At 41.8% G+C, this 27,392-nt stretch overlaps 1 long non-coding RNA gene across 1 annotated transcript in view; it reads right to left on the bottom strand.

Moving 5' to 3' along the window:
• Positions 1 to 505: 505 nt before the first annotated feature.
• The window catches only part of Gm34233, a 41,594-nt gene continuing 14,707 nt past the window's right edge, over positions 506 to 27,392 (bottom strand). The window contains exons 2-3 of the long non-coding RNA XR_386249.1: positions 2,924 to 3,068; positions 506 to 546 (exon numbers count right to left, since the gene is read on the bottom strand). This is a non-coding gene — a long non-coding RNA (predicted gene, 34233). The remainder of the gene's footprint in view (positions 547 to 2,923; positions 3,069 to 27,392) is intronic.

The raw sequence follows: 27,392 nt of genomic DNA, 5'->3' as shown, positions 1-27,392 counted from the left end.
TTGCTACCTCTCAGTGACTGAACTCTCAGTTTCAGGAACCCAGATCCTTTCTTGTCTCTTCAAAGAAAGGTAGATTCCACCTGTCTCTTGTCCTTGGTATTGATTCTTAAATCCCAAGAGCAGAGACGTCCAATACAGAGAAAAGGACCCCTTCCCAGAGTAGAAGACCCTGGTTCCTCACTGGTGGGTCTTGTTTGTGTTAGCTCCATCCCTCCCATGGCACTAAGCTCCTCCCAAACCAGGCAGCAGTTCCAGATCCCTTCCTTGTAGCTTGAAAGAGACAAGAGACAGAAAGGTGATTATGAAGACATTTTAAGAGAGAAGGGAAAGTCTCCCAAAGAGCTGAATCCTATGGAAGCAAAGCTAATGGTGCCTTTCAGACGACTTAAACAGGGGGACCTGGGATCCGAGGGCCTGACAGAATGGGACTGGACACAGTCTGATGCTGGAAAGAAGTTTACTTCAGGTTCACTGTACATTTACACAGTCATGTAAGGAAGAAAGCGGTGGTCCAAGGAACGCTGTTTGAGTTCAGAAAAACACAATCTGAAAACCATGTAAAGAAACACAGTCAGTAAGCCCATGTAAATATTAACAGAGGAGCCCTTTCAGGAGAGACCAATGTAAACACAACTGTCTGGCCCATACTAGAGATTATATCTGGGAAAGCATGAAAGCGAGGCAGAAGGCCATATACTCAGGGTATACTCACCAGATTGAGTTCTATACAATGATCTGACATCCAGTGAGAATAAACCTGTCTTGTAAATTGAATATAAATGTTTGTCATGGGAGACATGAAAATCATGACCAAGAACCGTCCAAGGAACAAAGTGCACCTGGGGTAAAAGGTCCTCTGCCTTTTCTCCCGGAGCCTCTCTCAGTTCCCCCAACTCATTGTTCAACATGAAGAGGCCCTCTCCCTGCCCTACAGGGTGGTGGTCATAGTGTGTGTGCTCTTGATGGGTGTATTGGATTTCCCATGGTTGAGAACAGCCTGGTCACAAATAAGAGAGACAAAAGCCTTTGGTTCTTTGTAGAAATTGGTACATGGTCAGCTTATTTAAATTTCAGGTTTACTTTTAAAATATCCTTCTTTCCCTGTCTTCCTCCTGTTAAGTAACTTCCTTCGTACAGTTAATAGATATGAGGTAACAGGTGACTTACAGGGATTTGCTGTTGACTTGGTAAAAAGGACTGGAGGGAACTAAAATGATGACAATAGTAAAAATGTCTAACTATTTTTTTACTAATATTGGTAGCACTTACTAGGCTAAGAGGTATCACACTGGTTATTTTGAATCTTCCCAATCTATTGATTTAGGTATTATCTACGGCGATCATTATTATCCAGTTTTCTATGAAAAATGAAGGCTCAGATAAGGCTAAGTGTCTTGTCTAAAGCTGTACAATGTTTGCCTGATAAGGATCAGGAGACTGGTGCAGGAGTCCTTACCATACACCTGCACCACTACAAGAAGCCATAAAACAATTTTAAAAGTCATGAGACTTAGCAATATCATAGTTCAGTTGTATCCAGAGCCAGCAAAGAGCAGAGATATGCACTTTTCTGGTGAATCCCATCCATGGGCAAAGAAGGGTAAATTAGCCAGTCCTCTACCAGAGGGCTTGCTACTTATTGGTTGTTTACTTCTTTTGAAGTTAGTGAAAACATTACTGGTGGTGGGGTGGGGACTGATACTTCTAATTATTATTATTATTATTAATTATTAATTACTGGATTATTTTATTTATTTACATTCCAAATGTTGCCCCCTTCCTAGTCCCCCCTCCTAGAGTTGTTCACCCCATCCCCCCTCCTCTTTGCCTTTGAGGGGGTGCTCCCCCACCCAACCACCCCCCTCATGCACCCACCTACCCCACGTTACCCCAGCACCCGCCTTTCCCCAGGTCATCAAGTCTCCACAGGATAAGGTACATCCCACTGAGGGCAGACAAGGCAGTTGTCTGCATATGTGCCAAGGGTCATGGACCAGCTCTTTGGTTGGTGACTTAGTCTCTAAGAGCTCTGAGGAGTCCAGGTTAGATGACACTGTTGTTTTTCCTATCAGGTTGTTGCCATCCTCTTCAGTTCTTTCAGTCTTTCCCCTGACTCTTCCATAGGGATCCCCAACCTCAGTATCTGTCTCAGTCAAGTGCTGGTTGAGCATCTCAGAAGACAGCTATGCTGGGTTCCTGTCTGCACTGATGCTTCTAATCCTTGTTCTTTCTTCTGAATGGAATTTGAATGGAATCTCCTGCAGGCTTCTTTTCTCTCTGCTGTTTTCACTATAGAATCCATGCATGCCTTCACAAGACAGCACACAGCCCAAGCATTCTACATAGGTCATATTTATTCACACACTCTTCCCATTCTTTGTTTCCAATGGCTCCCCCTTCATAGAATTGACAATCTACTACTCTCATCTTTGTATCTTAACTGCAAGATGAAAAGGTTTAAGCTGTTAAAACCCTTAGAGCCTTAGAGTATAATACACATGTTGCCAGACAGTACTAGTTAACAAGGGTCTCTGGCTTTATCAAGGTTTCAAATGAAAATTCGAGATGATGCTGCAGTGCTGAAGGCAGGAACAGTACTGCCCTTATCAACTCTGCCACATCAGGGTCTCACGAGGACCACAGCAGGCAGCAGACAATCACCACAGGAAAAGGGAAGACTAAACATTGTTACATACAGCTCATAGGTGTCTATCCATAGACACCTTCTTTCTGAGATTTACATTGTAGGTGATGGGGGGAGGCATTGTCCACTGTAATTGGCTTTTGTTTACAAAATTACCTCATGAGGCCATTTTTATAAATTAAAAATCGATCCCCTCAACTTTCCCCACCAGCCAGCCCCTCTAATTGGAGATTCAAGTCAGGCAGTCAGGCACCATGCCAGGTTACAGGTAGTTCTGACCTGAGGAAAAATGGCTGTCTCTGTGGGGGGTTGTTCTTTCTGCCCTGTCTTGGTTCCAGCCTTGCTTCCAGCCTCCAGCCAGCTGCCTTCACAGAGTCTGTCTGTAATGCACCGATTTGTACAAGAAAATGCCAGATTGATGATGCTAAGGAAAAAAAAATCATTGGATTTTAATAACCCTGCTACTTAAACCCATGATTTTTCTTCTCACGCCTTTTCTGCTTATTTCTTATAAACTTCAAGGTCAATTTAATTTTTCTACTTCATTACTTTGGTGCAGAACTCTAAGCTTCTCAGGATCTCCTTTCTTCAGCAGGCACTGACAGGTGGCTTCTGTGCCAGGGAGGAGAAAGGAGTCGTTGGCCTTGCTGAAAAAGAATTTTCTCCTCAGCTTCTCCTCCAGCCCTGTCTTGACGTCCTCACATCTTTAGCCTATTTCCAAGGCTTCTGTAATTTCTATGGCTTATCTGCTTGAACTCTGCATCATACATTGTTAATGCCAAATGAATGTTTTTGCCATTCCTGTTGCCATGGCTCTCTTACTGGGTCTGTGTGCATTAAGAAGTCTAATGGTAGATTCTCATTTCTTCGAATAGCTTCACAATTTCTTGCACCTACCATAAAAACAAGCAAATTGACACCCTGCCAGGAGTAGCCAGAGGAGATCTTAGAAGAGAGTTCATAATGACACTGTTGCCATATTGCATGCCTGTAAATAATTCATTAAGTCAACCACCCTTTTGTTTTAAGCAAACACAAGCAGATGCCTTTCTAAATTGGATGCAGACAACAGTCTTCAGGAAAACATTATTGTAATATGACACTTAAAAAGAATAACAGATTTGCTTTATTGATTTTTGCAGCAGTAATATACCGCGATTACTTTTGTTACTCATTTTATCTCTCTCATGGGCTTTGTCCTCTGCACTTATTGTTTTATGCTTACATGAATATGTGTGATATTTCATTGTTAGTATTAATAGTGTGGAAAAGTTATGACGTCAATTCATAACCAACGAAGCAAATCCAGGTGATTCTCTTTAGGTCTGTGATGTTAGAAACACAGTCAGAACCATGATGACATTTTAAGATGTATTTATTATTATTATCATCATTATTATTATCACTATTATTATTGTGCTTGTTCACGAAAGTGTGGACATGTCTGGTTGACTGGGTCATGCCCTTGTACAGAGGTCAGAGGCCAATTTGCAAGAGTTATTTCTCTCCTTTTGCCACGTAGGTTGCAGGCAAGAACTCATACTGTTCCAGGATTGGCTGAGCCATTTTGCCAACCTCCTGATGACTCTTTGATTTACAAGAATCTGTGTCACCAGATAATTGAAGCAAATCCAACAAACGTTCCAAAGATATGAATCCTTTTTGTCTTCAAAAGATCAAGAAATTATTGCCTTTCTGATCAAATACTGTATATGGTAAGAGTCAATTAAAACTTGAAGCCAAAATTCATTGTTTATATTTTATAAAGTCGAAATTTGTCTGTGATTACAGAACATTTTGCCTCATGAGCTGATGTAATTATTTATTAGTATCCCATATTGTTCCAAGATGTATTGTATTCAATTTACTCTGTAAAATGCACTAAAGTATGGAGTGCACTGATTCCTAGCGACTGTTACAGTGGTTCGTAGTCTTAGCTATATATTAGAGTCACATGTTGCAGATTTTAAAAGTTATGTATGCCCTGTTTTCAGGGTTTCAATGTAATTGCCCAAATGGGACCCAGATAATTTCTTCTGCAAAAACTACTCATAAAATTTCTATGTGCAGCCACATGGAGACTATTGAACTTCCCACTGACTGGACACTTGCCCTATTTTGACAGTATTTATAACTGGAAAGCTAAGTACATAAAATATTTATAAAATTGCTAGAACAGGAAACAAATTTTGATAATATATTATTACCAAATATATTTTGATAAATATATCAAAATAGGAGGGGGAGGGGGAGGGGGAGGGGAAGAGGGAATCAAGCAAGGGCTCTGAGCAATAAGAGCCCAAGATTAGATGTGGAAGAACAGAGAGAAGCAGACTTGAAGAGGTTGAGGGATGCAAGGTCAGCTACACAAATAGATTCTGAACCAGATAATGCAAGGATGCTATTGGGGTTGCTCTTATTGTCAACTGGCAAGAATTAGAATCACTTGAGTAAGGAGCCTCAACTGAAGAAATGTCTTGATTTCAGCCCCACCCTGATGGAGGGTAGCATGTCCTGGTAGTAGCCCAGATAAAAAAATGCCATTGCAGAAGGAAAATCACCTCACCTTTTGTTGATTGGCCTTTCTTCTTGGCCCCCTGAGATAATTTTCCATGTGGCTGTACTCTTTCCTGAAGAGAGGAACCAGAGCTTGCAAGTTTTCCCTGAGGATTTGTGGCTTCCCAGAAAACAGTCAGGTTGCTGGGGCCAGGTTTCGACTTCAGGAGCTCACAGCCTTGTGGACTAAGCGACTACAGCTGACCTCATCTACTCCAGTGAGAGACAGCCATTGCGGGTCTATCCTGACTGCTGAGTCACCCTGCCTCAATGACAGAGTAACTACCTGGTTATCAGTGCGCAGGTGTGAATCTGATGTTACTATTTGAAAGCTGACTTAATAAGTTCTTTAATGTTCATTCTATCGGTTCTGTTCCTCTGGAGACTTCTTAATAATGCAGAACCAAACTGTAGGGGAAATGGAGAAGCTAAGGTATTGGGAGAGGAAGAAGGTGATTAAACAGCTCTTGGTAGAGAGGACATCAAGAGGTCTCCAGTTAGGTTAGGCCCCAGGCCCAGGCCCAGCTCTCAACCTCATTCTGTCCAAACTCCGCCCCACAGTTACCTGGCAACAGCCCACTATAAAAGGGGCTGCTTGCCTCCTCCTCCTCCTCCTCCTCCTCCTCCTCCTCCTCCTCCTCCTCCTCCTCCTCCTCCTCCTCCTCCTCCTCTTCCTCCTCCTCCTCCCTCTCTTGTCTTCTCAGGCTCTTCCCTTCTTGCGCCTCGTACCCTTGAGCTTCCCCACACCCTTCCCATTCCCTTCCCCCTCTGTCCACATGTTCATGGCCAGCCTCTACTTCTCTACTCTCTCCCTCTCTCTGCCTTTCTCTGCCTCTGTTACCCTCTTAACTCCCTTCCCCATGCCCTGAATAAACTCTGGTCCCTCAGGGGTAAGGGATGCCTTGGCACGTGCCCGCTGAGATATCCCCATCCCCCATACCTGACTACCACTCCATGGAACATATTCTATCTCTCTTTATCTTTTTATAAACACATCACACACTGACTCCCTTTCAACAGCAGCCTGCCAGAGAAATTACAGCTGCATGCCTGCCTCTATTGATCCTCTGAAGTGCCCTGTAGGAACAACGTGGTCAGGGCAATGACCAAACCATCAGAACTACTAGAAAACTACACTGCAGCTTAGAACCTCTAGTACTAAGATTTCACCAAGCAATCCTCAAACTTCTTATGATTGCTTGGACTTAGTTCGGAGTGAACCCAGAAAGTAGCTTGGGACTCTAAACTGACTATAAGATCAGGGAATACAGTGATGACAGATGATAGTTTGCTGTCCCTCCTGAGCCCAAAGTTAACAAATGCTGATAGGTAAATGCTTTGTCGTAAACTTGGTTAGGTATCTCTCTACCTCAAACACTCATCAACATTTTGGGCCACAGAGAGCAGGCTTTAAGTGAACTCAAAGTTAAAACCAACCATAATAGGAAGCAGTTAACCTTTCTCTCTTGGTTGGTTAGAAGCTCAGATTTTACTACATGGCTCACGTCATCCCATGCCGAGCTTGGGTTTCACATCCATGTCAATTAAAAACCTTAACAATGTAGACTCAACTCACAATTCTCAGTCAATGGTGGGCTGCCTTCATCTAGACAGATCCAGGTTGGCCAGACAGCACGTTCCACCATGAAAATGGTTATATGACATTTTACTAGTTATAGAACAGAGAAAGTAAAAAAAAATCGTGGCAATTAGTGTTGCTGAGAATCACAGGTACATGGAGTACCCCAAAGCAGGGAAAACACCCCTGTGGGTTTCAGATGCTATGTAATAATTTGGCTGGTGGGCTTATTGCACTTATCAGTCTGCTAATACATTCCATAGATACTATTTGATAGTCAAATGACCTTAGAACAAACACAGGGGTGGACAGTGATTGACTATAAAGGAGACTAAAAACAACCCAAGATCTGCTACATTTAGATTTCCACACTCACCAAGATGTAATCATTCAACTTTGTAGACTAGGCAATACCAGTGTAACGTTTTCCTCTGAGATCTTAAGTTTACAATGGGTAATGACTAATTGTCATTTACAAATGACTGTTCATTGATCTTTTCCCAGCCATCCTCTTTGAGCCTTCTTACACAGCTTGCTCCTTTAAAAATGCCTTTCTTTCTCTGGTCTTCATTTAGCTCCTTTGCCTTAGGCAAGGCAACCCTAACCTTAGGTCACCTAACCAACCGGAAGTGGTTTTTCCAGTTCTCTGGTAACACCCTGAACCAAAAAAAAAAAGAAAAAAGAAAAAAAAAAAAAAGAAAAAAGTCCGTGGTTAGATCAAATGGTTGAGAATGGGCACAGAGATTACAGTAACAACAGTAGAATCTGACATCTTTCGTTAGAGTGGTGTGCTTCCTGTGTATGCCTGACTTTTAAAGTATGGATTGTCTTGGGCTATAAGCAGAGACAAGATGGTATGCCTGGCTCGAGGAAGACAGATGTGGGTTAAAGTGAACGAATGTTGATAGTCAAGATAGATCTAAAGGGAAATTGATGCCTAATAAAATCTTTGGGGACACCCCAGCAACGGGAAATCCTAACCAGATGTTCTGATTATTGCGATTAGTGACTAGATTGGAACATGAGCGCAGGGTTTATTGGTTCCCGCATGGTGGTTACAATGAGTGCCAGATGGCTCTTCTAACCCAGACAGCTAAGGAAATGTTGGCCTCTCCTCTTCCCCATTCCAGCCATGAGAATGAAGCAGGTTTAAAAGAAGAATTTGAAAGACTTCCTGCTACTGTCATCTCAATGCTTGTGTGATAGCTTAGTTGAATTATTGAGATTTATCGTTCAGTGGACTCTGGGTATTAGTGTTTTTATGTATTGATATAAATATTAAGCAATATTTTAATTAATAAGGTAAGTGTTTATAATTAATAAATACTATAATTAATAAATTTCATCATACAAATCTTAAATAATAAAATCTTTTATCTCTTTCTGTTTGTAACACCTTGTAATGTTTATCTGAGACACAATCGGCCCTATAAACCAAGCACTGGGTTGAATTAATAAAGGTGACAAAGAAAGACAGTGAGTGGACTTAATGAATATTCTGTGGATATGCACTTTATTGTTAAAATTTGTTCCATATTTAAGGATAATCTTTCTATAACATGTGCAAAGGACTCTGAACTATGGGTTCCTTGAGTGATAACTTTCGAGGGAAGTTATTTTTGCATGCGGTAGTCATTACATTTCTGATGCTGTGATAAACTATCATGGCCAAAGCTACTTATGGAACAAAGAGTTTCTTTTTTGGCTATAGTCAGAGGTCTATAGTCAAGGATGGCAGGGACAGCAAACCACAACTAGCAGGAGCAGAAAGCTAGTTGATACATTGTATCCCCACACAGGAAGTAGAGAGCACAAGTAAAAAGTAGGCAGAACCTGGCAGTGGTGGCCCACACCTTTAATCCCAGCACTTGGGAGGCAGAGGCAGGCGGATTTCTGAGTTCGAGGCCACCTTGGTCTACAGAGTGAGTTCTAGGACAGCCAGGGCTACACAGAGAAATCCCATCTTGAAACAAAACAAAACAAACAAAAAGTAGGCAGAGCGTATAAGCCCCAAACCTGCCCCCAGGACCATACTTTGTCCGTTGTGCTCTGTCTTCCCAAACAGCACCAATAACTAGGATCAAGTGCTCAGATACATGAGTTGTCTGGGGACATTTCCCCTTCAAATCCTAACAGTGTCTTAATTTCTCAGAATATATAATAAATAAGCTGACGAGCCACGTAAGGGTGAAAGCGTTATTCAGCTTACAGTTCCATCGGGTGAAGTCTATCCGGCAAGGCAAGAAATGGCAGCAAGCAGGAAAGGCAGAGTGGCAGAGCCAAAAACTGAGTGATCACCTGCATCCTCCAAAAGGAAGCCGAAAACTGGACATAAGGAGAAGCTATGACACTGCAAGGTCCTATGGCCAGGGGTTGTGTGTGGCCTGTGCCTTTAATCCCAGCACTTGAGAGGCAGGGGCAGGCAGATATCGGTGCTTGAGGCCACCGGTGATGAGAATGACGACTATGCAAAAGAAAATTGTACCCCAGGTCTCACACAGGCCACAGCATTTCCAAACCTGCCCCCAGTGGCGTGCTTCCTCCAGCAAAGCTACATCTCTTAAAGGTTCTATAACTTTCTCTAACAGGGCCACCAGCTCAAGACCAAGTGCTGACACACAGGAGCTTCAGGGGAACAATTCTCACGTTCACGATCACATGCACCATCAAAATCATTATTTGATCCCTTGCTAGCTGTAGGGATCAGTTTCTAGTTATGCCCCCCAAAAGGAATTTTTCTGTTTTCTCCTCCCCAGCTATAACTGCCTGCTCTACAACACAAAACCATGTGTAAGTACTTCTTTCCCAGTTACTTTGAAGGAATACTTGTTGTCTTTGCACACTTTGCACACTTTGCACACTTCCTTTTCCCTCAGAGTTCCATAGAAGGCAATGCTTCAGCTGCTCAGAGTTCGTTATTTACACCAGCAAGTTTTATTTGAACATATTCAGCTCTTTAGAGAAACATTTAAATTATCCGCAATTCATTTTATCCCTGGGCATTAGTAATAATCTAATCTTGATGGAGTTTGAAATGCTGTCACTTGTGTGAGACCTGTGATACAATTTTCTTTTGCAGAGGAGGAAAAATAAGCTCTGGCATCCCCTGAACGATTTACAGCATTGACAACTGCAGGCTATTTTAAGCCATAGTCAATCTTTATAGATGAAGGGGAGAAATCTCAGCAATGCTTCTCTTTTTCTTTCTAGAACTGCAAGCTGATATTTTACATATACGTTAGTTGAAGGAAACTACATGTTTACACTTCCACAATATGTCCAAGGTCACTATTTCCATTTTAAAATTCTCTCCATCTGTGCCTGAAGTGCTCAATGGGAACAAAAATAGTTTTCCATAGAATTTATTAAGCCACAAAAGGTCTGGAAATTAAAACTCCCTTGGTAAGTTTCAGAGGTTCACAGATCTTCATATAAACTCAACAGTCTCTGGGTTTTGTAAAGAGTGACGTAAGTACCTACTTATAAACCAGAGACTCCTTGCTGCATCCTCTGACATCATAGTGCTGAGAGGTAAAGTTAGGAGGGTCCGGAGTTCAAAGTCATCCTTAGCTGTGTAGGAAGTTCAAAGCTAGCCTGCACACATGTGTCCTATTCAAAGTAAACAAAACAAAATCATACCAAAATTCAGAGCCTATGTCTCTTATAGATATGTTCAAAACATTATCCACAACAGTAAAAAAAAAAAAGAAGTAACACTGCTATCCAAAATTATAAAAGCTACTAAGCAAACTGGCATTAACATGAAAGAACACCAGGATACTGCTGTAAAATAACAAGAACAAATGGCCAACGCACCCAGATATATGGTGATTAAAAGATATAAGAATATATACTGTACCATTCTGGTGCAGAATGTTCCAGAGGCATTTAATCTGTAGTGAGGACAAAAAATAAGAACAGGTTTTGCTTCTAGAGGACTGAGGACAAGTATGTCCAGGAAAATTCTAGAATGACAGTATCTTAGATACATGGCTACGTTTGCTAGCTTTCTCATGCTGTAATACCTGAGATAACCAACTAGAGTGCATGTGTATTTTGACTCAAGAGTTTAAAGGTGTCAATCCATGATGGGTTGGCCCCGTTGGCTTTTGTCCTTTGGCAAGATAGAACGTTATGGTGTAACGTGCAGGATGATAAAGCCAATCATTTCAAGCCAGAGTGAGAAAGAAGGGGCTTGTGGTTGTTGATACCACTGTCCTTCGCAAAGACATGTCTCTAATAAGATGAAGACCTCTCTCACTTAGCCTGAACTTTTCCAGGATTTCTCCGTATTGCTGGCCTCCAAGCCTTTATTAGGGAGGCCTTTGGGAAAGACTGAGAATCTAAACCTGGCCCCGTGAGTTCTCAGAGTAACACAGAGGCAGGTTTTCTAAAACACAGACGGTGCAGTTAAGATATGTGACTTTCAGGTTGTATCCATTTTCCATCATAAGAACAATATTGGAGATGCACACTGATCTCCAGCTAATAACATGCATGATGAAGTGCTTAGGGGGAAATGTACTGACATCTGCAATGGAGTTTCAAATGCATCAGAAAAATAAGATTGCTTGATGGATGTCTAGAGGGATGCTTAGACAGATGGAGAGAGGATGAAACAAGTGGAGTGAAATGTTACTATGGAAGGGTGATGGGGACACAGATGTTCGCTGTAGTAGTCTTTGAGCTTTGATGCACGTTTGAAGTTCTTCATAATAAAAACACTGGAAAAACCGGGAAAGAAGGTGTGCTCTCACGGGAAGTATCTGTATAATGGATAAGTGATTTTCTGAGAAACCTTAGCCTCCTGGTGTCTTCATTCATAATTGATCTATATGAGCAAATTCACAAAATAACATGTAAGTATTAATAGTTGCCTGGGTGAGAACAATTGATTTGAATTCATTCTTGGAATGTTTATTTAGCTAAAAATGGTCAGAACGTCTCTCTCAATGTAATGTAAAGATATTCTTATAATTTATGATTTTTATTATTACTATGGTAAGTTACAATTATTTACCTGTGTATACATGTTGTGGGCACACTTAGCATTGCTCATGTGTGGAGGTCAGAGTACAACTTGGAATTGGTGCCTTTCTCCTTCCACCATGGCAGGCCAGACTCAGGTCCACAGCCGTGACAACAAGCACTATTATCCAACCACACTCTCTGTTTGTTTGTTTATAATTACAAACCAAAAGGAAATGAAAGAATTTCTGCTCCAGAAGCCAACTGGCTATTCATAATAAACTTGGTGTTTGGAATTTAACCAAGATTTGTGTTTGGCCTGCAGGGGAGAGGGTCTTCTATTCTCTTTCTTCAGGAAGTCCATTCAGAAATCTTACAGATTCTCTCTGTCAAGAGACTATGATGAAGAAGCTCTTGAGCAATAGTAAAACTACTTTCTTTGCTGTATCTGAAGACTGGTTTGTTTATACACCACTATTCCTTCAAATACTTCATTACTAACTTCCTGTTTAGACTCCTGGAGACTAGCAATAGATGGCCACACCTGTAACAGTCATAGAGTTCAGGCAGTGAAGGGCTTTATATTTGGAGAATGATGCAGCATAGAACAATGTTTTCATTGTTGTTGTTTGTTTGTTTTGTTTTTTTTTTCACAAATCTTGCAACGAAAATAACAACTCTCAAGATAATGCTATTTGTCAATCAAATTGAGCACCCCTTGCCCATTCTAAATGTTTCTTTCTTCTCGGGTTTCACTGCAGCTGAATAAGCTGTCTTTCCATATTGTCTTCCACAATATAATATTAGGGTAATTAATGTTGCCAATCAGTTTTAACTTGGTCTTGTAGAGTCAAAGGCAGAGTTGATAGCATGCAAGAAGGACACATGCCCTCAGTTTGTCATAGTTTCCTCTTGGTGGGGTATTAACTGTCCACTTGCTTTGGTGTAACCTCTCAGAGACTGACTCTAACATTGAGCTACACATCCAGGAAGAGCTAAGAAATTGGTTGGAAATTAACTGAAAATGTAAATCTCTATCATTGAGTCGTTTTGTATTCAGGATGATACAGGCACTCTGAGCTTCCCCATTCTCATACATCTTTCTTTCCTTCACTTGTGGGTTTTATATTTTCTCATTCCCTTTTCTCGTTCCCTTGGATTTTTCTTTACCTGTGAGATGCAGAGAGCTGCTTGGAACAAGAGAGTCTTGGCGAGCAGGAATAACAGTCTATTTGCTGTTTGTGTGAAATGGCATCTTTTGGTGTAATGCTCTTGGTGGGGTTCTGAGAGCAGTCAGGCTGTCAAAGATGAATAGGCTCAGCACATGCTCCATTTAGTTGCTTGTACTGTCAAAAGTCACATTTTCTTTAAATGTCTTTATTTTTAGTATGAAGAGTGAGATCTTTCATACAAATTAAGTTAAAGAGAACTTTGTCTCTACAAACAGCCTGTAATACAACCAAGAAGGGGAATATTTTTAACAGTCACTGTCATTAAAGCCATGAACCTGGAGAATATAAATTAGTCACGGGTGTTACTCTCTTATTATGTCCTACACAGTTCATTTTCAGTGTTTATAAATTAAATGGGGCCATCCTCCCACTCCACCCCCAGCCCTGGACACTCTTTCTTAAAGGGTGGTCATATATCCCAGGCTAGAGCTGACAATAGTCTTGAACTACTGTGCCTCCTGCTCCTAGTATGTATGGCTCATAATACCTAGAATATGTGGTACTGGGGATCAAACCCAGGGCTTTATGCATGACACACAAGCACTCTACCAACTGAGCTAAACCTACTCCTGAGGAATTCCTATTTAAAAAAAAAAAAAAATCTGCATGAATCCCGTGGTATAGTTCCCATCCACGCTAAGCCCTTGCTTGTTATTCTCATGTCTATCCATACAAATCTTCAATCCAATCAGCCATCTGGAGTGAATGGCCCTTCTTCACTATGATATCTGATAGTCTGGAGGCTCAGTTTTGTCTAATTATCTTGATAGTCTTACTTTTTCTTTGTTCATTTTATGTCTTGCTTTTGTTTGTTTGTTTGTTTTCTTTCATACTCCCATATGATTTGTTTTCAAAATGTATATGTTGAGATGGAAAGAAGCCCTTGAGATTGCTATGGATAGCTCTTCTTTTCTGACTACACAGAGTAAGACTGAGTGGCCTGTGGATACACCTCCAATCGCCTGGCTTTGAATCTGGGTCCTTTTTGCCAGACTGTGTATAACCTCAACCTGTTATACCACTCTTCAAAGACTGGCTTTACTGTGCAAGGCACTGATTACATTTCTGTAGAGGAGAGAGTTGAGTGGTGTACTATATAATGTTCAATAATCTCTCAGGGGGTCTAAAAACAGAACCTGGAACTTGTGTTTCAAGATGCCTTCTTTCCATCCCCTCCTACCTCCCTTTCTCTAACCGCTTCCCCCCGACTGTCTCCCCATCTTCCCACCTTTCTTTGAGAAAGCATCTGGCATTTGACCTGGGCAATTAGTGTCATGGGATTTGCTTGGTTTAAGCGAGTAGTGATTGACATGATCTACCAGACTTCCCACTCTGGAGTCCTCATTTGCATGGAACTCACTTAAGTGTCTCATTCTCTAGTGACAGCAACTGAATCATCTGCTCTCTCCATGGAAGAGGATGAAATGAATCATAAATGTGGGGCGTGTGAGCTACTACCCTTGGCATACAAATTCTCAGTCTTCCCTGACTAATACACCTCTGCCTTTCAAGGAGACCTTACTTATTAAGGAGCCCGGAAGAGCTGAGACAGAGGACTGTGTCAGTATTGTGCTGTATGCTGTATTATACATTCCAGATTTTCACAGACAGGAGCCCATGCATTCGTTCAGCAGGTGTTTAAGGAATCTATTTGTGTCAAAGACTACTTAATTTGCAAAAATGGATGAGGTATTGACCTGCCTGGAGGAGCTCATGGCTCCTCAGGGAGACAAAGGAGTCCAGCGGGGTGCGGATGGGGGGGGGGCTGGGGGGGATGGGCTTCACTCAGCAAAGGGCAAAGGGGATTTGTAAAGATGACCTGTTGATGTTTGGTCTTTTGCTATGTATTGTGATGCTAAATATTCTCCCCAAGGCCTGGTTGCTTCCAGGTATGAGAGAATCTGCACAGAGACCCAAGTTATGCTATGTAAACTTACTGCCTCCCCCGCCCAAGTTATCCCTAATTGGTGAATAAAGATATATGCAGCTTATAACTGGGCAGAAGATAGGCAAAGTTTTAGGGGGTAGTTCCTGGGGGCTTGTGGTAGGAGGCAGGGACCACTAAGAGGAAGGACAGAAGATGTCATAGGGTAAAGGATCTATAAGAACTGGTCATGTGGGCTGGCCCAGAGTAAGAGTGGCAGGGATATAAACATAATAACATAGAGGGTAGATATCTACTCATCTCTATTGATGAACAAAGGCTCATTTATAAATATAAGAGTAGTGTGCCTTTTATCTGGGAACTGAATGATTGAAAGTGGGTTGGAAACCCTAGTTTGAGATTAAATATCAACCACATCAATGATCTCTGAGTCCTTCAGCAGGTAATTTTAAACTTAAGGGGATAGTTAAATTTCATCTCCAAGGATGGACTGAGGAATGGAAAAGGGATTGCAGTAAAATCATCATTAGCAACAGTCCTGAATCAAGCTAGTACATTTTCTTTCTGTCAGGAACTGTGATGAGTAAAATGTCCTAACTTGTAGGCCTGGTTACTTAATCTTCCAAACAAGGCTAGAAGCTACAATGGTGCATTCAGCACTGAATGGAGAATCCAGCTAAAGTTCTCCACCTGTTGTCTTTTTCTGCCCAGTTGGATAATGTCAACAGGTGTTCCCTATCATACCTTCTGTCATAAATACGTTCACTGTATTTGCTTTTATGTCAAGGTATCATGGGGTAGTGATACAAAGTTGAAAGCAGTGGAGAGAGAACCTACTGTCTTTTCCACACTTCTCTAGGTCTTGGAGCTTAAGATAACATTAATACATTGGCATTTATTACATTCAACCTTAAGTTGCAATAATATGTTGCTGTGCAACATAGTTGTGAATAACAGGAGAAACAGGGAGATTTATACAGAAAAAGTAGTATTATATTATGCATAACTGTTTGTTGTCAACACACAGGGTGTATCTAATAGCATTAATTATTTGGATATAAGCTTTTTAGCTACATGCATGGAACATAAAACACCACTCTGTGCAAAAAACATATTTATCTGTACCTCTTGTCAATGAAGGATATATGTGCTTTATCCCAAACATATAAACCCATGGCTCTTCAGAACACAGGCTCTGCCCTTCTTTGTTAGAGTTCTTCACACTCTTAAGACTTAAGGCTTACTTCCTCCATTAGAGCTGAGGTCCTGTCACCCAGCACCAAATTTCCTGAGCTTTGTAGATCACCCAAGGTTTCTCAGTACATGTTTTCTGAATGCACAGCATGTGAATGTTAAGCCTGCATGAAACAACTAGTGAGCGCCAGCTTTACAGATGTGTTTATTGTATAAAAAAGTATGTGTTCGGTTGAAGAGGTCCTGTCATCTCATCATATGTGAACATACGGGACAAATGTGTAAGCATATGTGGACATACGGGACAAATGTAAAAGCATGCCATGAATGGAAAGAAAACTGGAGGAAGGTCAAGGAGTGACTTCTGGAGCACGGAAATCATCGCTAACACTGACCCAGTACCAGGCACTGCCCTCAGCTTGCTTCTTGTTTGTTTTTAACGTATACAATAAAACTTACATTGTATTCAAGTTTGTACCCATTTATAGGGAATTTTAGTTTAATATGATTACATGACTTGTAAACAAGTACAGACTCAAATGTGAACATGTACAGGAAGGTACACTTCAGCACCTACTCTCCTCCACATGACCCTATGCGCCCTCCAGCTGAACATTTGGGGACTAGAATACATAGATTGCTCAAAGACAAGAGGGCTTCTGAAGGATGGGGAGGAACATGTAAGAATAGAGGCAGGGAAATGGGATAAGACTAGTTCAATCAGAACATAGGGCTACTATGGATGGATAGTGGAAGGCCCGCAAAGACAGTCTGTGAGAGGTGAATGTGAAGCTGAATAGTTACCACTACTTCCAGAGTGAAGACTATGGGTTTCAGCTGAGTTTGAACAACAATCCCATGGTATGTAAATGTTTCTGGTAGAATCTAGGTGTTCTGGCATCAAGAGAAAACTTGATATTTTCCCCCCAGAATGAAGAGTTTTCCATCTGTGAAAACTCCACAGCTCACTACCTGCCCCTCATCCACTGTCTTTCTAATAGCTCTGACTTCCTTTGGGGCATCCATCAGGACCCATGACTAAAGCATATGACCAAGAGGGATAGTCAAATCTGTGATAACTTAGGGACTTTCCCTGGTGATATCTAGACAAAGGAAGCATATGGAAATGGGTGTGAGGTCCAAGGAATGGCTAACTTAGGAATGAACCCTAGAATTCAAACAAGAATGCAGCACAGAGCTGAGAATCATGAGTGGTGTTCAGCCCCAATGACAACACTGGCCTCTGATTCTCATATTCTGAAGCCACCCAGTTTCCGGACTTGCTAGAGAGGTAAACCATTTTGTTCTCATTATTATTTAATCAATGCTGTGTAGATGTCCTAGTCTGTACTCTTATGATCAATCCCATCAACTTCATCGGAAGCACAGAGGAGACAAAAGTCAAGCATACCTCAGGGTGTGTCTGGGAGGCAGTTTCCAGGGAAGATGAAGTGAGGAGATGCAGACCCATCCTGAGTGTGGAAGGAACCACCCACTGTCTTGGAGACAGCACAATAGAAGTTGGAAAATGAAAATGTTCTAAAGATCAGACACGTTCCACCCTATCCCCACTCCTTTCTCCAACAGGTCTTCAAGATAACCTGCTCTCTACCACCCTTCCTGCACAGTAGCTGAAACCTCAGCTCAAACTCTTCTCCCCTTGAATGGTTTCCTAGGATATTTTGTCACACTGCCACAAAGTAACCAATGCACTAGTAATTAAAGTCATCTTAAATGATATACTGCCCAGTGCTAAGGAGCTCTCCTTAATTATAGGACAAACAGCTTCATCTGAGATAAGAGTCTCAGTTCAAACCATGCTCTCATTTGATTCCTGAGTCTCTTCTCAGGACCTTGTCACCAGGGCAAAACCCAACGATTTTTCACTGTCCAGCTCTGAGGCCTCAAATCCCAAGCCAGAGCCTTCTTTTCCAGAACTGCAGATGTCTTTATAATCTGGTGCTTATAAAGGCTCAGGTATGGCAGAGTAATAGCTATGTATCATCCCTGGGGCTTTCCCATCAAAAGACCCAGTGGAAGCCTCATTCTGTTAGAAATGACAAATTAAAATGAATCCCAGAGCTTTATTCCCAAAGAACATACGACATGTTTGCTTTTAGAACATTTCATTGCACTGCCTTCAGAACCAAGCTCTCTAAAGAATGTTATTATACCTTAAGCTTCTTGACACGTTTCCTAATAATTTGAAGCTTCTGACATTTATACAATAAAAGATTGCACTCCTGCAAAAGGAGGTGTGGGGGGGAAAATCAATGAATCTTTTTGGCAATCGTCCTGAATCTGCAGAGATTAGATTCACTTCCCCGACATTGCTATTCCCTATCAAACACAAAGTCACATAGTATAATTAAGATAGTTGCAGAACCATATATTTCAAGCCTTCACTGTCTGCTTTCAACTATCTTGGGAAGTTCAGAAATAATGGGGAAGCAGAACAATTATATTTACTAAGCGGGATGGGATGAGCAATAGATGTGAAAAAGAATCAAATCTATCCCTGAGATCAAGAACCGCTATATTCATTCTGCTAGACAAACCTCGCTAAGAGAAGGGGGTGGGGGTGGGGCTCTAGACCAGTTACAACACCCAGGGGAATGGCAGCTATTATCCCCTATTGAGTTGTACTTACCATACAGAGCCTGAACAATTCATACAGAAAAATAAACCATAACATCCCTGTTTATTATTACTTCAGCTGAGAGGTGGTGACATTAAACAGTTCTGCACTGCTGCTATAAATCAGCAGGCTAGGGATGCTCTCAGCATGAGACAAGGACTCCTTAGAAACCACTCTCATCAAAGCAACCAGCTGTCAGAATTCTTCAAATTAAACTGTTATTACAGTAGTATTCATTAGTCGGTTACTGGCTATTAAGATATTTTTATATCGGCATCATTGACATTGGTTGTTGCTTTTTTTTTTTAAATATGCGAGTTACATATAAACATGATTCAATGGTACATGTAGGGATGGCAGATTCTATTAGAACTTGCTGGGCCCTGTCGAAAGGCTGCTATGAAGGCTTCTGTCTTAACCGTCACACACATGAGTTTTTCCTGAAAGCTGGACATATGTTCCGGTGGATGGAGTGGGGAGAGGGGTGGTAATAATAGATTTCAACACTAGTATTTGCCCCGAAAAGTGATAGCCTAACATCAGAAATTATAACTCTTAAAGCGGTGACCTGAGCCTCTGATGACGGGTTTATCCTCCTCCAATTTGACGACTTGGATTTCTGCTTTGTCTAAGTTGCTAGGTATGTGTCTAAGTTTTCCTTATAGCCAGGGTCAAACTAAGAACAGAAAAACGGAGCATGTGGAAATGTATTGGAAAACTTCATATACAAACTGTTATAGAAAAAAATAGGAGAAGAATCATGTTCTTACTAACTTGGACAGGGTTCTTGGCATCTAAAAAAGACCTTAAGCCTCGAATTAGTTTCAGGACAGATTTAATCTAAATGATTTTAATTAGAAAATATGCTGTAAGCAGTCATTGGCCAAGAAAGATTGATATACTGGTAATAATAAAACACAAACTCACTCACACATAGAAGCAACAGGATTCTCTTCTTTTATGTCAGTCCCCCTATTACTGTCAAGAATACTGTTTTGTTCAGCTGAGTTGGAGGATAGTCTGAGTCATTTCTCTCACAGATGATAAAAGTGAGTCTCTGTGTTCTAGTTCACTGGCAACAGCCTTACTTTTTCTTCTTCATTTGTGTTTTTAAGATATCCCATGATATTCATCATTCCTATTGGACAAATCACCATTCCCTTGTCCTCACATCCACGAAGAAGCCAACACAGATCATATATACTACTGCCATTAGGAAGTAGAGTTGGCCATTTTCTGTGAAGCCCCCAGACTTCAACAGTGAGCTAGAATTTGACATACTGGAACTGTCTATAGCAGCTCCAAAGAGCCAACTCCTAATATCTCAGAAAAATATGAAAACTGTACTGTCAATATGTAAATTAGTTTGTCACAGATTGCTGATACTAGAGACATTACAAAATGGCAAAAATTAAAAATTAAAATTGTTGCTTTGTTGGTTCGGTTGGGGTTGGTTTGGTCTTTCTGGAAAGCTGCCTGTTACTCATGAAACAACACACCAATAACTTGCTCTGGAGGCTTCCTGGATACAGGAGAATGTGTTTGCTTAAAGCACATTGTCACAAGCAAGGCTATTAAAATCACTTCTATCGCAATGTAGAACATTAAGAGCTAAGGTTCAACATGTTCTCGGCAGGTAGAACTCTATGGAGACCTTATTCTCTCAAGGTGATTCACAGAACCGTAGGTGGGTGGAGTGAGGTCTGTGCCTCCTTCTGCCACAAAGAACACTGTATTTCATTTGTCTTGAGAGGGTGCCAGAGGTAGATGCTGGACGCTAGGTGTAAAGAGGTCACAAAGTGAATGTTATCACTTGAGAAAGTGACATCTCCATGGTGTAAAGTCACAAGGAAATGTGAGAGAGAGATGAAGGAAGCTAGAAGGGACTTGCTTTGAGCTACAAGTTAAGGATAGGTCCCTCTGGTCTGGGTAAAAAATGGTTTTCTCCATTACCCCAAAACAAAACAAAACAAAACAAATCAGAGTTAAGAACGGAGGCGCCGGGCATTGGTGGTGCACGCCTTTAATTTCAGCACTCAGGAGGCAAAGGCAGGTGGATTTCTGAGTTCGAAGCCAGCCTGGTCTACAGAGTGAGTTCCAGAACAGCCAGGACTACACAGAGAAACCCTGTCTCTAAAAACCAAAAACCAAAACCAACCAAACAAAAAAGAACAGAGGCGTTGAGTGCAGTGTAAAGAAGGACCAGGGCAGAAGGCTGTGAGGAGGAAACAAAGAGTTAAGTAGGCCCTTGTTGATTGGAGACTGAATCTGGATTTTATTCTGTGTGAAGTGAGAAGCTACTGAAGTCTTTTCAGTGCAGAAATGATGTGCACTTTTTAAAAATGATTTGGGCTTTCATTTCCAGCTTTGGATGGGAACGAAATGCTGAGCAAAGAGAAGGATGTGGGAGAGAGAGTTACAACTAACTCTGCCTGGCTTGTGCTTTAGTGCATACATTTCAGTATATGCCTCCCCCTTTATCGGTTTTAGTTTTTATTTATTTAAACTCCAGCCCAGGCCTCCTGACTGAGTCACTACACAATAGACCAAGACCCAACTCACTACTGAGAGCAGCAGTATCTGATTGTTCTTGAACAAGTTCTCACTATTTGTTACCAATATGTGAGTGAGTTCACATGAAAATAAGTCAGAAGACAGTGTAAGGAGATCAGGAAATAAAAAGACAGCACCAAGACTAATACACACACACTCCTATACACATATACCACTACATACATACACACTCCTATACACATACACCATTACCCACACCCACACATACTCACAGCCCTACTTTCACACACACACACACACACACACACACACACACACACAAAGTCAGAATTGCTTAGACTATGAGACCAGATGTCACAGTGGAGTTCCTTTGAAGATGACCACCTGAGAAAACACTTTTCCAGACCAGTGATTCTCTCATGGAGGCATGTTGATGTCACCAGAAAGACTTAAATAAGAACAAAAAATCTATCCCTGAGTTCAATCCCAATATTTTCTGATTTACACTGTTTTGTGGAAGAACCATGGTATTACAGTATTTATAACCTATGTAGATAATTCTAGCAGAGGATTGTGGGTGAAAAGTATGCTTCTAAATGCATGGACAAATAGCAAAGATGAAGAGAAAACTGACCAAATGCTCTATCTGGAGAAATGCGGGAAAGGCCATCTCTCCTTTGAGCCTGCAATGGTGGAACACAGCACTGTATTTTTCCCATGAAGTGTTCAGGTGTCAAGTTAATTTGGTTGAATACATAACACAAAGGTTAAGCAAGTAATTCAGGAAGTTAGAACCTCAGGTGAGACAACATATCAGAGAAAACACTACAAGACCATTTCAAGTACCAGGTTATCCAGTGTTATTTAATAAAGCCTTCTGTGATGGTTTGAATAGGTTTGGCCCCCAGAGACTCATGTGTTTGAATGCTTGGCCCATAGGAAATGGTATTATTACGTGGTGTGGCCATGTTTAGAGAAGGTGTGGCCTTGTTGGAGGAAGGATGCCACTCTGGGGGTAGGCTTTGAAGACTCCCACACTCAAGTTCTGGCAGTGTAGAATCCAGTTTCCTTGTGGTTTCCTTTAGACCAAGATGTAGAATTCTAAGATCCTCCAGCACCATGTCTAGCCTGCAAGCTGTCATGCTTCCTGCCATGATGATATTGGACTGGCCCTCTGACTCTGTAAGCCAGCCTCAATGAAATGATTTCCTGTCTAAGAATTGCCCTAGTCATGATGTCTCTTCACAGCAATAAAACCCTAACTATGACATCTACATTATTTCCATGCACTTTAAAACCTAAGTGTAAGCTGAGAGTCCTTCCCTGCTACTAAATGCCAACCACCCCTTAGGAGACCGAGATACTAAGAGGAAGCATCCTCAGGGACATGCGTGAGAGTGCTTTTCCATTTCTAGCAACTTGTCTCCAGTACTATTAATGTTCATCCCAGCCACAAGAACTAAAAATAAAATAAAACATGCTTATTTTAGTTAATTATTTTTTAAAAATCATCAAGACATATAGTAGGAGAGATCATGAAAGTGAAAGGGGAGCTGTAAGTCTTGCTCTTCTGCTACTTAAAGACTCTCCTAAATGATCTTCCTTACCTGTGAGCGCCCGACTCGCCAGCAAGAACGACTCTACAACAGGGTCCTTCTGCACACGTTTATTGGGAGAGCTTGATTGCAGAGGCGAAGAGACCCCAAGCCCAGAACTGGCGCTGCTTATATAGGCCTAGGAGGGGAGTGTCCACACCCGATTGGTTATGCTTTCAGTACCTCATTTGCATGCCTCTGGCCAGGCAGTGACTCGGCAAAAAAACTCAACTGCACATGCGCACATTGGTTGTTTACCCAAATTTATGGGTGGTGGCCAGCAGTAGCCAGCGCCATCCTGCAATGGAGTATGTGGCTTCCCACCAGCCAACAGCAGGCAGTTTAGACATTAGCAGCTACTCATTTCAATAGAGTACTTTCTTTCCCCAATGGAGAGGGAGAGGGAGAGGGAGAGGGAGGGGGAGGGGGAGGGGGAGGGGGAGGGGGAGGGGGAGGGGGAGGGAGAGGGAGAGGTTAAAGACTTTATAACCCATTCTCTCTGATACTTCCTTTTTGCCTGGACAGGGTGGGATAGAGAATGGAATATTAAGATATTAAGGAGAAGCAAATTCCAGAAGTAATACTTTTCTTCCCCCTCCTTTCTAGAACAGAGATATTCTATCAGGGATTCCAGGGAAGAAATTGACAGGGAACATGAAGAGAATCCAAGCTAATAGTGTCTACATGGAACGGACCAGCCGAGTCTGGCATGGGAAAGAGGGTGGACCATATAAAGGATGGGATGAGAATGCCAACCTAGGAAATACTCACAGAGCAGAAAGCAACAAATGCTCTTGAGAAGTAGATAAGTCTTCCCTTCTCTTTGTCACTTGAAAGCCCATCTAAAACTATCATTTTCAGGAAGCTTGCCTTGCCTTCCTGTACCATTATTTCACTTAGGAACATGTTCTTTGTGGTAATATAAGACAAAAAAAGGGCTTTGGAATGTCTTGGGTATTTTTTTTTTCAGTGTGAAAAACAAATTTGAGAGTACTGAGGAGTATAGATGTCCTTTTCCCATGAAGAAAAATATCTGTGGAATGGACCCTGGAAAAAAGAAGTAATTTCTGCCTGGCTGTAACGTTCTCAGCTTGTTTGTTTTGAGCCACTTAGGCTGCTATGCAATGATTTCATAGAGGATGCTGCTTCGCCTTGTGAAGTCATCATCTTCCCTTGAGGTACACAACGGATGCCTCTCAGCAACTGAAAAACCAAATCCTAACTCTTTATCCAATCAGTAATTAAGTTCTTGCCCAACTCTGAAAGGCATAGCGGCACCCCCGAAGAATATTCTCATGAAGGTCTATAAGTGTCTGGCAACCTATTTCTTAAAAAACAAACAAACAAACAAACAAAAAACTGTCAGAATAACTATCTTTGAGTTTTTTATCCAATACCCTTGTCAAAGCAATTCTGCTGGTAGAAGTTGCATGTCCCTTACCCCAAATTCTTGGGGCCAGAAGTATTTTAGCTTACTTAATACTTTGGTTTACTTTTAATATTTATATATACATAATGAGATGCCCTGGGAATATGACCCAGATTTTCATGAAATGTCATTTAAATTTTATATGATATATAAAAAAGTAATTTAGGGCAATTCTTCCAAGGCATCTGTGTTTTTACTGAGACCTGACCCATAGAATCAGGTGTGGAGGTTGTCATTTCTGGTGTCGTGTAGGTACTAGTAGTTTTGGGTTTGGAAGCATCTCTGATTTGTTTGTTTCTTTTCTTTTCTTTTCTTTTCTTTTCTTTTCTTTTCTTTTCCTTTTCTCCTCTCCTCTCCTCTCCTCTCCCCTCCCCTCCCCTCCCCTCCCCTCTCCGCTCTCCCCTCCCCTCTCCCCTCTCCCCTCTCCCCTCCCCTCCCCTCCCCTCCCCTCCCCTCCCCTCCCCTCCCCTCCCCTCCCCTCCCCTCCTCTCCTCTCCTTTCCTTTCTTTTCCTTTTCTTTTTGGTTTTTCGAGACAGGGTTTCTCTGTATAGCCCTGGATGTCCTGGAACTCACTTTGTAGACCAGGCTGGTCTCGAACTCAGAAATCCACCTGCCTCTGCCTCCCAAGTGCTGGGATTAAAGGCGTGCGCCACCACTGCCCAGCTCTCTGATTTCTGATTGGGGTGTCCAGCCATGCTGCAAGGTAGGAGGTTTACATGGTGATTGGGTCATAGAGTCTCCGCTGTGCACTGGCACCTGATCTTGGGAATGGGAAGACTAGAGCTTTGTTATGAAAACCCATTAACACCCTCTTCTCCCCATCTCATGGCCTCTACTACATGCTCAAGTAGCAAGGAGGTATTTTCCAGAAGCCAATCCCTTGATAGATTTATTTTCCAGGACCTAGAAAGATGACAAATAGACTCCCTTGTAAACTCCCCAGCTTATGGTACTCCACTATAGTAGCAGAAAGCAGACTCAAACAGTCTGTCTAAATAAAATCCAAGTCACCGGAGAGACAGAAAGCATTCTTACATTGCTGGTGAACTCTTGTATTCTGTCTCTGTGAGTACTGGCCTTTTCCACTCATCTGAGTCTCAAAGAGCTAACACAGTTGAATGCTGGCCTGAAGGGTGGTATGTCCCAGAGACAGCCAAACCAGTTACATATTAGGGTGTGTAGTGGCTATTCCTGGTTGTCAACTTGACAATATTTGGAATGAACTACAATCCGGAATTGGAAGGCTCACCAGTGACCCTTATCTGGAGGCTTGGAGATCCTTATCTGGATCTTGGTTTGAAGATCTTGAGCCATAGTGGCTATGGATTCCAGAAGATTGAATCTCCGAGTTTAAGGAACACACCCTTAATCTGGGCTACGCCTTTCATCTGGGATTAAAGGTGTGGTGGAACACACCTTTAATCTGGGCTCCACCTTCTGCTGGAGACAATATAAGGACATTGGAAGAAGGGAGTCTAGCTCTTGCTCTTGCTCTTGCTCCTTTGCCTGCTTGCTGCGTGAGACTGAGTAACTGCTAGATCCTTGGACTTCCATTCACAGCTGCGACTGAACAATTGTTGGGAATTCGGCTGCCGACTGTAAGTCATCAATAAATTCCTTTACTATTTAGAGACTATCCATAAGTTCTGTGACTCTAGAGAACCCTGACTAATACAGAAGTTGGTACCAGGAGTGGTTCTAGAGTAACAGAAGTACAAGGATGAATCTTTTAAAATTCTGGAATTGGCTTGTTGATCCACCAGCACTTTCAACTATTGAAACCTCTCCAGATTCTCTCCCTCCTGGGAGCTCAGAGAATTTTGAAGACCCATGGTTGAAACTATATTCCGAACTTAAAGAAGCTAATGCCCTTGATTTTCTTAATGAATTAGGTGATTCAGTGCACAAAGCTTTCTACAAGATGGGGAAAAAATCGAAAAATGATTTTACTGGCTGGCTGCTCTTAGTATCTGTGGAAAAAATGATGAATGAAAGGAAGGAGTTGTGTGATAAAATCGAAAGGCTCCAGACACAAGTAAACGATCTAAAAGTTGCTAAGTGTGTCCTTGAGGAGAATCTTCTCTCTTGTAGCAATAGAGCTCAAGTTGCAGAAAATCAAACAGAAACTCTCATTGTAAGGTTGGCTGAACTACAGCGAAAATTCAAGTCTCAGCCTCAGAGTGTGTCGACAGTTAAAGTAAGGGCTCTAATTGGCAAAGAATGGGATCCTACAACATGGGATGGGGATGTGTGGGAAGACCATGTTGAAGCTGAGAATTTTGAATCCTCAGATTCTCAAGGGTTTGCCCCACCTGAGGAAGTAGTACCCTCAGCCCCACCTCTTGAAATAATGCCTTCCCCACATGAGGAAATTAATTTTGCAGAGTCTGCTCACGGCCCACCAATAGTTTCTTCTAGACCTGTAACCAGACTCAAAGCAAAACAGGCTCCTAGAGGGGAGGTAGAAAGTGTAGTCCATGAGGAAATTCGCTACACTACTAAGGAGCTTAATGAGTTTGCTAATTCATTCAAGCAGAAACCTGGTGAATATGTGTGGGAATGGATTTTAAGGGTGTGGGATAAGGGTGGAAGGAACATAAAACTAGAGCAGGCTGAGTTTATTGACATGGGTCCTCTGAGTAGAGATTCTAGGTTTAATACGGAAGCTCGCATAGTTAAAAAAGGTGTCAAAAGTTTGTTTGAATGGTTGGCTGAGGTGTTTATCAAAAGATGGCCTACTGGAAATGACTTGGAGATGCCTGATATTCCATGGCTTAGTGTTGATGAAGGGATTTTAAGACTTAGGGAAATTGCAATGCTAGAGTGGATATATTGTGTAAAGCATAATTGTCCACAATGGGAAGGTCCAGAAGATATGCCTTTCACCAGCTCTATAAGACGCAAATTGGTGAGAGGGGCACCAGCACATTTGAAGGGTTTTGTTCTTTCCCTTTTCCTTGTGCCAGATCTTAGCATTGGAGATGCTTCTGCTCAATTAGATGAATTAAATTCACTGGGTTTAGTTGGATTCCGAGGTAACAAGGGCCAGGTGGCAGCATTGAATCGCCAGAGACAAGGTGATTCTAGTTATTATAATGGACAGCGTAGACAAAAGAATGTTTATAATAACATACCCAGTAATGGTCAGCACAGGAGA

Source organism: Mus musculus, chromosome 18 (assembly GCF_000001635.26).
Source record: "Mus musculus strain C57BL/6J chromosome 18, GRCm38.p6 C57BL/6J".
Taxonomy (NCBI): domain Eukaryota; kingdom Metazoa; phylum Chordata; class Mammalia; order Rodentia; family Muridae; genus Mus; species Mus musculus.
Note: the sequence above shows the minus strand (reverse complement) of the source record. Positions and strands in the feature narration are given on the sequence as shown.